The 10,543-nt window shown below is 44.9% G+C and overlaps 1 protein-coding gene across 2 annotated transcripts in view; it reads right to left on the reverse strand.

Annotated features, from left to right (window-relative positions):
• LOC145260319 (mitochondrial ribonuclease P catalytic subunit-like) overlaps positions 1 to 10,090 on the reverse strand; it is a 47,743-nt gene extending 37,653 nt beyond the window's left edge. Inside the window, exon 1 of one of the 2 annotated variants that reach the window (XM_080118207.1) lies at positions 9,960 to 10,090. The gene's annotated coding sequence lies outside the window, so the exon portion shown is untranslated. The remainder of the gene's footprint in view (positions 1 to 9,959) is intronic. The other variant, XM_080118208.1, reaches the window with a different exon arrangement.
• Positions 10,091 to 10,543: the final 453 nt, after the last annotated feature.

Here is a 10,543-nt window from a genome sequence, read left to right on the forward strand (position 1 = left end):
AAATGGTTACATTGAAATTTCAGCTTTAAGATGGCTAACGTTTAAACAACATCAAATCCCGAAAATTAAATAACCCAAAACATCCAAAAAGGCGGACATTGTCGAGTGACCCCCCCTCCTTCTAAATTCCACAATTTTCACTTTAAAAAAATTTTTCCTGTTGTTATAAAATAACACGAGCGTATGGAAGCAAGGAGAACAAACGAAGTAATTTGGTTTCAACTTTTATTGAGGGTCAAAGTGAATAAGCATATATATCCTCAATCAAAGCCGGAACGGTCAGCTGGGCGTCAGGAAGGCCGGAATAAGGATTAGAGAGGTAGGGATCCTGGCCTGATCAGGTTCGGGCAGGTACAGGGGCCTAGATGCTGGTACGGTCTAGGGATGACGTCCGGGACTGGAACAAGCGGTGATATGGTGACTAGGCGCCTTGAATCAAACTGCTGTCGCTGAGGTGCCGCTGCTACTGCTGGATGGAGCTGAAGGGAACGGCTGTTGCTGCTGCTGCTGCTAGAAAGTTGAGGGGAACGGCTGTTGCTGCTGCTGCTCGAAGGTTGAGGGGAACGGCTGTCGCTGAGCTGCTGCTGCTGGATGGAGCTGAAGGGGATGGCTACTGCTGCTGCCGCTGCTGCTGCTAGAAAGTTGAGGGGAACGGCTGTCGCTGAGCTGCTGCTGCTGGATGGAGCTGAAGGAACGGCTACTGCTGCCGCCGCTGCTGCTGCTAGAAAGTTGAGGGGAACGGCTGTCGCTGAGCTGCTGCTGCTGGATGGAGCTGAAGGAACGGCTACTGCTGCCGCCGCTGCTGCTGCTAGAAAGTTGAGGGGAACGGCTGTCGCTGAGCTGCTGCTGCTGGATGGAGCTGAAGGAACGGCTGTCGCTGGTATGGTGCAAGGGGTTGAGGGGAACAGCTGTATCTGCTTCTAACTGGTAGCGAGGCGACCTGCTCTGGTCAGCGATCTGCTGGAAGACTGACTTTTTCTCTGACGGCCGGCTTATTTATACGGCACGTGCGGACGTAGTAAAAGGCACATCGGCTCCGGCGTCAAAATGGCCGTCGTATTTTTTATTTGTGTTTGTTTCTCGTGCTTTAATGGATTGTAGAGAATTATCTGTTTGGTGTGTGTATGCATGTGTTATATCGATTTAAAGCTGAGAAAGTTGTGAATGTAACCTAGTCGGTGTCGTATTGTTGGGGTGTTTTGTGGAATCATTATTTGCGTTTTTATGCTATCTGAGTTGCGTTTACGGTAGTGTCTGTGATTTTTTATTTAGGTTTTTCTTTGCTGTGCAACTTTCTCTGGAGGTTTTCTATGTTGAAGTAAGGTGCGAGTTATTTTAATGATGTGTGTATTTAAAGAGATGGGATTTGAAATTGTCCTGTGTATTTATTGTGTTTGACTACGTTGTAACGGCGAACAGATTTGTCTTAGGGTCGCCATTGTTGCTGCCATCATTGCCTTGCTGATTTCCGGTTTATTCATGGAAATGTGGAGAGATATGCGAATATAACAATGCTCCCCCAGATCTCGATCATATTTACATGATAAAGTCTCTGAAGCGTGTAGGGAGTTGTCCTCTTGTTGTTCTGGCTGGTAATCTCCTGGGTTGGCCGGCTTGTGAGGATGGCGTCCGATTCTCGTCCGGATTGCATGTGGGGCCGTTCGTGGAATGCTGTTCGTCGGTGATGCTGGGTGGGGGTGGGAGGTTCGTGATAGACAGGTGCGGCGGGCGTGGTGCTATTCGTCGGATCTGCGCCCGGTGTACCCAGGTTGTGATGCCGCTCTCATCTTGTACTTGGTACATCAAGCTGTTGGTTTTTGTGATAGTGAAGCTTCCTATCCATTGCATGTGTGTTGATTTGGCCGTGGCTGATTGAGGACGGTGAAGTAGGACCTTGTCTCCTACTTGTAGCGGGTTCTTGTGGGAGAAGTGCTTTTCGCGGTTCTCCATTTTATGATCTGCTTCATCATTGGCCAGGGCGACACGGTGATGAACCTGTCTTAGCAGGGCGTTGATTTGCATGCCATATGCACCTGGGTCATCGCTCCTGGCTTCCCTTCTGTGGAGTGTTGGCAAGCCGATGCTAGGGTGGCGGCCCGTGACTGTGAAATGCGGGGAGACACCGGTGGCGTTGTTGATTGTGGCGTTCATGGAAGACACAACAGATTCGAGAACATCTGTCCACTCGCAATTCCTGTCTTCACACAGCATGTAGATGGCGTTCTTCATTGTTCGATGTTGTCTCTCTATGTTCCCTGAGCTTTGTGGGCGCCACGGGCAATGCAGTTCCTGTGTGATGGCCATTTGTTCGCAGAACTGTCGATAGACTTCCCCTGTGAAGTGTGTACCTCGGTCGGAGGACACTATGCGTGGGATTTCTCTGTGTCGGAGGAAGAACTGGTATAAACCACGGGCGGCGTCGATGGCACGGTCTCTTGCACATGGTATAGCTGTGAGATGCCGGCTGAAGCTGTCCAGTATCGTAAGTATATATCTTTTCCCCTTTGAGTTGGACATTGTGACAAAGTCAACAAAGACGAGTTCAAATGGTCTCTTACCCCGCTTGCAGTGGCCCATGGGCCAGCGGGTGCGTCTGCCATAATTTCCCTTGCATTTCGCACATGTGATGCAGGAATCAGCATAAGCCTTGATGTCGTTGGTCTTGGACTCCCACCAGTAACCGGAGAGGAGTTCCTGCATCCGTGTTATGCCTGAGTGGTTGTTGGCGTCGTGTGCTTGATGCAGGTATTTGGGTCTGAGCTTGTATGGTACGACCAGCCTAGGGGTATGTTTGTGGTCTCTTATCATTAGGACCGTGGTTCCTGGTTCTAAGAAGAATTGATGTAGCTTTCTCTTGAATAACTTAGCTCGGTGGTCATCGGGGTCAATTTGTGGGCCGTCCGGGTATGATGTTTGGAGTGCATGTATGATTCCGGCCAGGGTGTCATCCTTCTGTTGTTCGGTTGCAATATCCAGGTGTTCACAGATTTGTTCAGCAGGAATGGAGGAGTTAGTGTGGTATGCGAAAAACGCGTCGCTGATGCGTCTTTGCGTGTGGGCGTTCCGTGGTGTGTGCGTCTTGGGAATAAGTTTCAGACTGTCGATGTCATTGATGCACCATGATGGGACGTAGATGCGTAAGCTTGAGCCATCCAGTATGAATGTCCTTCCTGCTGGATTGGGGTCGCTGGGAGTCTTGATCTTCTTCTGTCCACAGCCTCTGCTGAGCATATCAGCCCAAACGTTAGATTCGCCCTCCACGTATTCTAATACGAATTTGTAGCACGATATCTCATCCTGCCATCTTCGTATTTTTGCATTGTTGAATTCCCGTTGGTCAAGATATGTCAGAGATTTGTGGTCAGTGAACACCACGAAGGGACGGTTACGTAGAAAGTAGTCAAATTTCAGTATCGCCCACTTCACTGCATATGCCTCGCGTTCCGTTGTAGACCAGTTTTGCTCTGTTGTATTGAAGGAGTGGGACGCGACTCCGACAATGTTCTTCTTCCCGTTGCTGGACTCTTGCATCAGGATTGCTCCGCATGCGACATCACTGGCATCAGTAGTGAGCGTGAAGGGCATGGAGAAGTCTGGAAACGAGATAACCGGCGGGGAGGATAATCGGTCCTTGATCTTCCTGAATGCTCTGTCTGCATTCTCGGTCCAGTGGAATGGCTTGTTGACCTTGTTGAGTTCGTGTATAGGGGCCATGAGTTTTGAGAACATGCTTGATCTGATCTGTTCATGAAGGCGCGTCTCAAGGAATTGTCTGATCCAGACCAAGCGGCCGATGAGACTTTGGAGTTCCTTTCTTGAGGTTGGGGGTTTCATTTCTCCTATGGCACGAACATATTCGGGGTCGGCCTTGAACCCTTCGCTGTTTATTATGCGGCCGAGAAATTTGGCCTCAGGTGCGAGGAAGGAGCATTTGTCTGGGTTCAGCTTAAGTCCAAACTTTTGGAGGGCCATGAACAGTTGTTCTAGCGCGATGATGTACTCCTTGAATGTCTTAGCATGCACCAGGTTGTCGTCGATGTAAGATGATATGTTGCTGCGAGATGTGACCGTGGCTAAGGCCTCTGCTACGCAACGGGAAAAGATTTGTCCGGCCGAAGTGAGACCAAAGGCCAGGCGTGTGTACTGGTAGCATTTGTCCTTCCATGTGAAGGCTGTTTTGTGCCGGTCCTGCTCATCTATTTCAATCTGCCAATATCCACTACGCAGATCCAGGGATGCAAAATACCTGTTGCCCTTGCCGATTTTGTTGAGCAGGTGATCCATCCTGGGTATTGGGTAGGGGTCCAGATCGACTAGCACTTTGTTTAGCGTTCTTTTAAAGTTTGCAACGACGCGAATTGACCCATTTTTCTTACGTACGGCGAATACTGGACTGTTGAAACCTTTGGGGTCGCTGCAGGCTTCAATGATGCCTTTGCTTGCCATGCGGCCAATCTCGGCATTGACCTCCTCTTCCAGGGCTTGAGCAATCGGATGTTGTTTTTGGCTGCGTGATTGGCCGTTAGTTGGTATCCGAATGGGGCGGATGAATGTGCCCTTGTCGCCATTTTCAGTACCGATGATGTCGGCATAGCGGATTAGTAGGTTGGTGGTGGCCTCAAGTTCATCACGGTTGGGATGGTTTGGTAGTGTGAGTCCTGTGTTGTGTTTTAGCCATGTAAGCTTTTCATCCAAGGTGTGGAGTTCGGGATGGTGTCCGATAGCTAGGTAGTCCTGGATGACCTTGGTCTGGGAGTCGTCTGTGGGACTGTTTGGTGACGACGTTTGCCGTACGATGTTAGCTGTGTGTGTGGAGCCTCCTTGGGCAAGTGTGCGTTTGAACTCCACTTTCGCTTTTTCGTTGTCGACCGTGTACGAGATGAGGGTATCATGGCATAGGATGTTTTGGCCGATCAGGATTGGTGTAGATTGTGCCGTTATTAGGGCGTTTATGCCACAGAATGCGGGTGTGTTCTGGTTGCCGATTACAATGTCGCATGTTAGTTGGCCAAGCGCGGTAATGCTGCCATTGATGCCCCTCACTTTGACGTCCGAGCGTTTTATGTGCTTCTTGGCTTCGTCTGGTAGTTGTGATGCTGGTATGATGCAGGTCGAGCATCCTGAGTCGAGCATCGCGATGTCTGAGAACTTTGTGTCGCCAATGCAAAAGGTGGAGTAGACAAGTGGTGAATAGTTAGATTGCTCTTGAAAGTTGAAGACGTGATGGCTGATATTGGAGCGGGTCGGGCGGGGCATCACATCTCGTCCTGACCGAAGTGAAAATCCTGGTCCTCTGTCTCCGGCATGTTGTTGCCTGTTGTTGCGACAAGGGCTTGTGTTTGGGTGCGGGGTGGGTGACGGTATCTGCAATTTTGCCTAAAGCAGGATAGGCCTCTGAGGTATCTCTGGCATACAGGGAAACTTACTGTTTGCCTGCGAGCTTCTTGCTGCTGATGTTGACGTTGATCAGTTTTCTTGTGTGTGTCTGTCAAGTTCGAGCGCTCGCGTCCACTAGAGTGGGTGTGCATGTTTGTTATATGGTAAGGTTTTCTTTGTCTCAAGTGGTGCTCTTGAGAGAGGAGTGCGGAGTCTTGGGAATTGGTGACATCGGATTTTATGCCGCGATCCAGGTATCGCTGTGCTTCAGCCGCTATACCAGTTGCCGTATAGTGGTTGTCCATTGTTCTGACGAGGTGCGGGTAGATATTTGTGTTCCATGCTTTCACCTTTTCACTCATAAGCATTGCGCCTATTATTGCTATGAGTCCGTCAACGGATAGTTCATTGTTTCTGTCCTTTCTGTGTTTTGCCTTGATGTGGACGGCCGCTTCCCTGAGTGTGGTTTCGAGTCGACCGGCAAAATCGGTTAGTTTTTCGCCGTCATGTCGTTCTAAATCCCAGGCCTTGCTTAGATGTTGGAAGGTGGTCATTTGGCTGCCGTGTGTTGTCAGTAGATACTCCTTCAGGTTGTTGAAGGTGGATGTATCTTGTGCAGAATCCAGCATTTGCTGAAATATACCCTGGTCCAGCATGTCTTTCGCGGCCTTGACAAATTCGCCCTCCAGGCTTGGGTATGTTGCTCCCTCCGGTAAGACGTGTATTGCGTATATTTTGGTGAGCATTGATAAGAACTGGTTTACGTCCTGTCCAGGGCGGAAGGGCTTCTGTTGTCTCATGGCGTCCCGAATTGTTTGCTGGCGCATTAGCATACTGTAGTCGCTGCTTGTGTGGGGGTTGGTGGCTGTTGTTATTGCTGTTGATCTCAGGGCGGTTGTCATGGCATCTATGTCATTTCGGATCTCCTGAAGTGCCTCTTCCGATGGTTGTGTTGAGCTTGTCCTCAAGTTGAACAGCAGATGCTTCTGTTCTTTGATCAGTGTGAATAGTTCTGACCGCGTGAAACCCTCGTAGCTGTCTGTACTCATCTTGCTGAACGCTCTGACACCAGTTGTTATAAAATAACACGAGCGTATGGAAGCAAGGAGAACAAACGAAGTAATTTGGTTTCAACTTTTATTGAGGGTCAAAGTGAATAAGCATATATATCCTCAATCAAAGCCGGAACGGTCAGCTGGGCGTCAGGAAGGCCGGAATAAGGATTAGAGAGGTAGGGATCCTGGCCTGATCAGGTTCGGGCAGGTACAGGGGCCTAGATGCTGGTACGGTCTAGGGATGACGTCCGGGACTGGAACAAGCGGTGATATGGTGACTAGGCGCCTTGAATCAAACTGCTGTCGCTGAGGTGCCGCTGCTACTGCTGGATGGAGCTGAAGGGAACGGCTGTTGCTGCTGCTGCTGCTGCTAGAAAGTTGAGGGGAACGGCTGTTGCTGCTGCTGCTCGAAGGTTGAGGGGAACGGCTGTCGCTGAGCTGCTGCTGCTGGATGGAGCTGAAGGGGATGGCTACTGCTGCTGCCGCTGCTGCTGCTAGAAAGTTGAGGGGAACGGCTGTCGCTGAGCTGCTGCTGCTGGATGGAGCTGAAGGAACGGCTACTGCTGCCGCCGCTGCTGCTGCTAGAAAGTTGAGGGGAACGGCTGTCGCTGAGCTGCTGCTGCTGGATGGAGCTGAAGGAACGGCTACTGCTGCCGCCGCTGCTGCTGCTAGAAAGTTGAGGGGAACGGCTGTCGCTGAGCTGCTGCTGCTGGATGGAGCTGAAGGAACGGCTGTCGCTGGTATGGTGCAAGGGGTTGAGGGGAACAGCTGTATCTGCTTCTAACTGGTAGCGAGGCGACCTGCTCTGGTCAGCGATCTGCTGGAAGACTGACTTTTTCTCTGACGGCCGGCTTATTTATACGGCACGTGCGGACGTAGTAAAAGGCACATCGGCTCCGGCGTCAAAATGGCCGTCGTATTTTTTATTTGTGTTTGTTTCTCGTGCTTTAATGGATTGTAGAGAATTATCTGTTTGGTGTGTGTATGCATGTGTTATATCGATTTAAAGCTGAGAAAGTTGTGAATGTAACCTAGTCGGTGTCGTATTGTTGGGGTGTTTTGTGGAATCATTATTTGCGTTTTTATGCTATCTGAGTTGCGTTTACGGTAGTGTCTGTGATTTTTTATTTAGGTTTTTCTTTGCTGTGCAACTTTCTCTGGAGGTTTTCTATGTTGAAGTAAGGTGCGAGTTATTTTAATGATGTGTGTATTTAAAGAGATGGGATTTGAAATTGTCCTGTGTATTTATTGTGTTTGACTACGTTGTAACGGCGAACAGATTTGTCTTAGGGTCGCCATTGTTGCTGCCATCATTGCCTTGCTGATTTCCGGTTTATTCATGGAAATGTGGAGAGATATGCGAATATAACACTGTTAATATCATCGATTACAAACTTAAGTTTCCGATTATAAAAAAATTGAAAAAAAAAAATGTTTTTTTCATAACTTTGCATGTGGGGGTTCAGTTTTCAATTATAACGTTTTACTAAATTTAACATGGACTTTGTGATCACGATGAAAAAAAAAAATGGCAACTATGTGACCTGAAGGTGGGGTTAAAACGGAGGGGTTAAAAAAAGAAAAGGAAGATTTCTTTACTCCTCCTCTTCCCTCCTCCCACTCTCATCTATGTATCTATCTATTCCTCGTGGTCACAAAGTTCGTGTTCAACTTAGTACAACGTTATAATTGAAAACTGAACCCCCACGTGAAAAGTTATAAAAATTTATTTTTTCAATCTTTTTTTTATAATTTGAAACTTAAGTCTGTAATCGATGATATTAACAGAAAAAAAAGTAAAAAGAAAGTGAAAATTGTGGAATTTAGAGGGGGGGCACTCTCGACAACGTCCGCCATCCAAAATACTGGTAGAACATTACATTTTCGAACGAATAGTGACATTTATTAGGTGGGTTTCTACTAATATTTTGTTTAATTTTCAATTTTTGAGCAATTATCGAGGGTCCAAAGGAACATAGCAAGATCACCATTTTTTTCTCTAATTGACACAACTTTTGGTTTCAAGGTAAATAAACGCTTTAAAACAAGGGTACTACTACTTCTACAGTTTATCGCCGAAAATGGAGACGCCATTTTTTTTCGGGCACATGTCGTCAAACTAGGAATCAGAGAAATAAATAACAAAAAAATTAGCGCTTCTTCGCCGCTTCTACACTAATTTCGGAAATCGTAATACTGAATTTCACATGAAAACAATGGTTTCTATGTATTCCTCGTATTTTTCACATGATTATATCTAAAAATTACGAAAATCGATAAGGTAGAAAATTATTTATTAAAAACAAACAAAAACAAAATTGATGAAAACGATCGTAAGACAAAGGGAGGTAATTTTCCGTTTCGATTTAAACAAGATGGCCGTAATTTTTCACCTACTAACACGATTAAAGTTTTTTTTTTTTTTTTTAATAATTCAGTAATATTCCGGTAATTTCGACTGCGTAATTTGGAAGCTACTATTGTAAGTTATTTGAATTGACAAAAAAAAATCAGTTGAAACCATTGTTTTTTTTGTTTTTTTTTTATCTGAAAACTCCATATATCGACTACAAAATTTCGTCCCAATAGTGTATAAGCGGCAAAAATTAACTAGATTATTACTTCCGGAAATAACTAATTACTACGTGCCTCAGCGTAGTATAAACACCCTCAACTTCCCCACCTTAAGAAGGGGTTTCGGAATAAACACCCCTGAACATTGAAAGCCGTTCTTAACATGCGGAGGTTGAGGGGCGTTTACACTACGCTGTAGTAAATAGTTCTTTCCGGAAGTAATCATTATCTAGTTTAATTTTTTTTGTTATTAATTTCATGCTTTCGGTCATAGTTTGAAAAACTGATTTCTCCCTCTCATTTTGAGGACAGGTGCCCGAAAAAAATGGCGTCTCCAGGTACTCATCATGCAGAGAGTGATCCGTGCTGAAATAATAACGCCATTCTTAACATGGTGAGGGGAGGGTGTTTTGTACCTATTCTGTACTTTAACCTTACAATTGAATAAAAAAAAACATAAAACTTTAATTAAACTTGGAAATACGATTTAAAAAATAGCGCGGATCCGGATCAGTAAAGTGTACTAGCACCAGTTTTTTTTTTTTTTGTTTTGTTTTTGTTATTATTGTTTCGTTAACTATTGTTAAAAAAAAAAAAAGAAAAAAAAGCCAATATTTTTTTAAGGCGCCGAGTAAGTAGAGATAATGCTATATAATTAGAAAATAATTTCCAGTCACGAATTTGACAAAATTAGAAACATTTTTTACTAATTACGAGTAGTTTTGCTACGTTGAGAAAACCAGATTAGACAGACTCTCTTTCTCCGTCGGTCGCTAATCACAAGGTTTTATTTTTATTTTCGAATTAACTAAAGTGAGTCAAAGTTATAAGTAACAGTTTAACCTTTACGCCAGTAATTGTACGTTTTGTTTGCTTTCTTTAAGAGTAAGCTGGTCTGATTAACTAATAATCAATGCTTAAGTAAAAAAACGCAAAAAGAGGAAATGTACATACATGTGCTCCTTGGAAGGAGGACGCCATTTACGAACGGTTTTATTAAAGGGAGATAATTTTAATACTTTTTGTCGACACTAACAATGAATGTGTATCCAACGGAAACGTTACCTTAAGCGTTTAGCGATGTGGTGACCTTTAAAGGTCACTGTGGTGTTCTAGGTGTATCAGGATTTTTGTAGGAATTTTTGACACCCCTAACACGAAACTGCGAATAAAATATAAAAATCTCGTAATTTCTCTGTTAAAAGTGGGTTATTTATTTTCTTTATAGATTATACTTCCAAAATAAACTATTAAAGTTGTTTTAAAAGTGATAGAAATATTTTTTTTTGTTTTTTAAAACAGTAATGAATTTTCCGCACTCAATATTTTTCAATTTTTAAACTTTAAAAATCTATCAAAATTTTTCTATTGATTCTATTTTTACGATATTTTCAGTGTCAATGTGAAATTTTATGTTCTTTCCAATAAACTGAATATAATATTTTAGACAAACGTTTTTGTTTTTTTTAATTCACGCCCCCCCCCCATTTTCAAGTGTCTATTAAAAAGTAAATAATTAATTTACTCACCGAAAAGTA

Source organism: Euprymna scolopes, chromosome 36, assembly GCF_053919585.1.
Source record: "Euprymna scolopes isolate OS-2025 chromosome 36, ASM5391958v1, whole genome shotgun sequence".
In the NCBI taxonomy this organism is placed as follows: Eukaryota; Metazoa; Mollusca; class Cephalopoda; order Sepiida; family Sepiolidae; genus Euprymna; species Euprymna scolopes.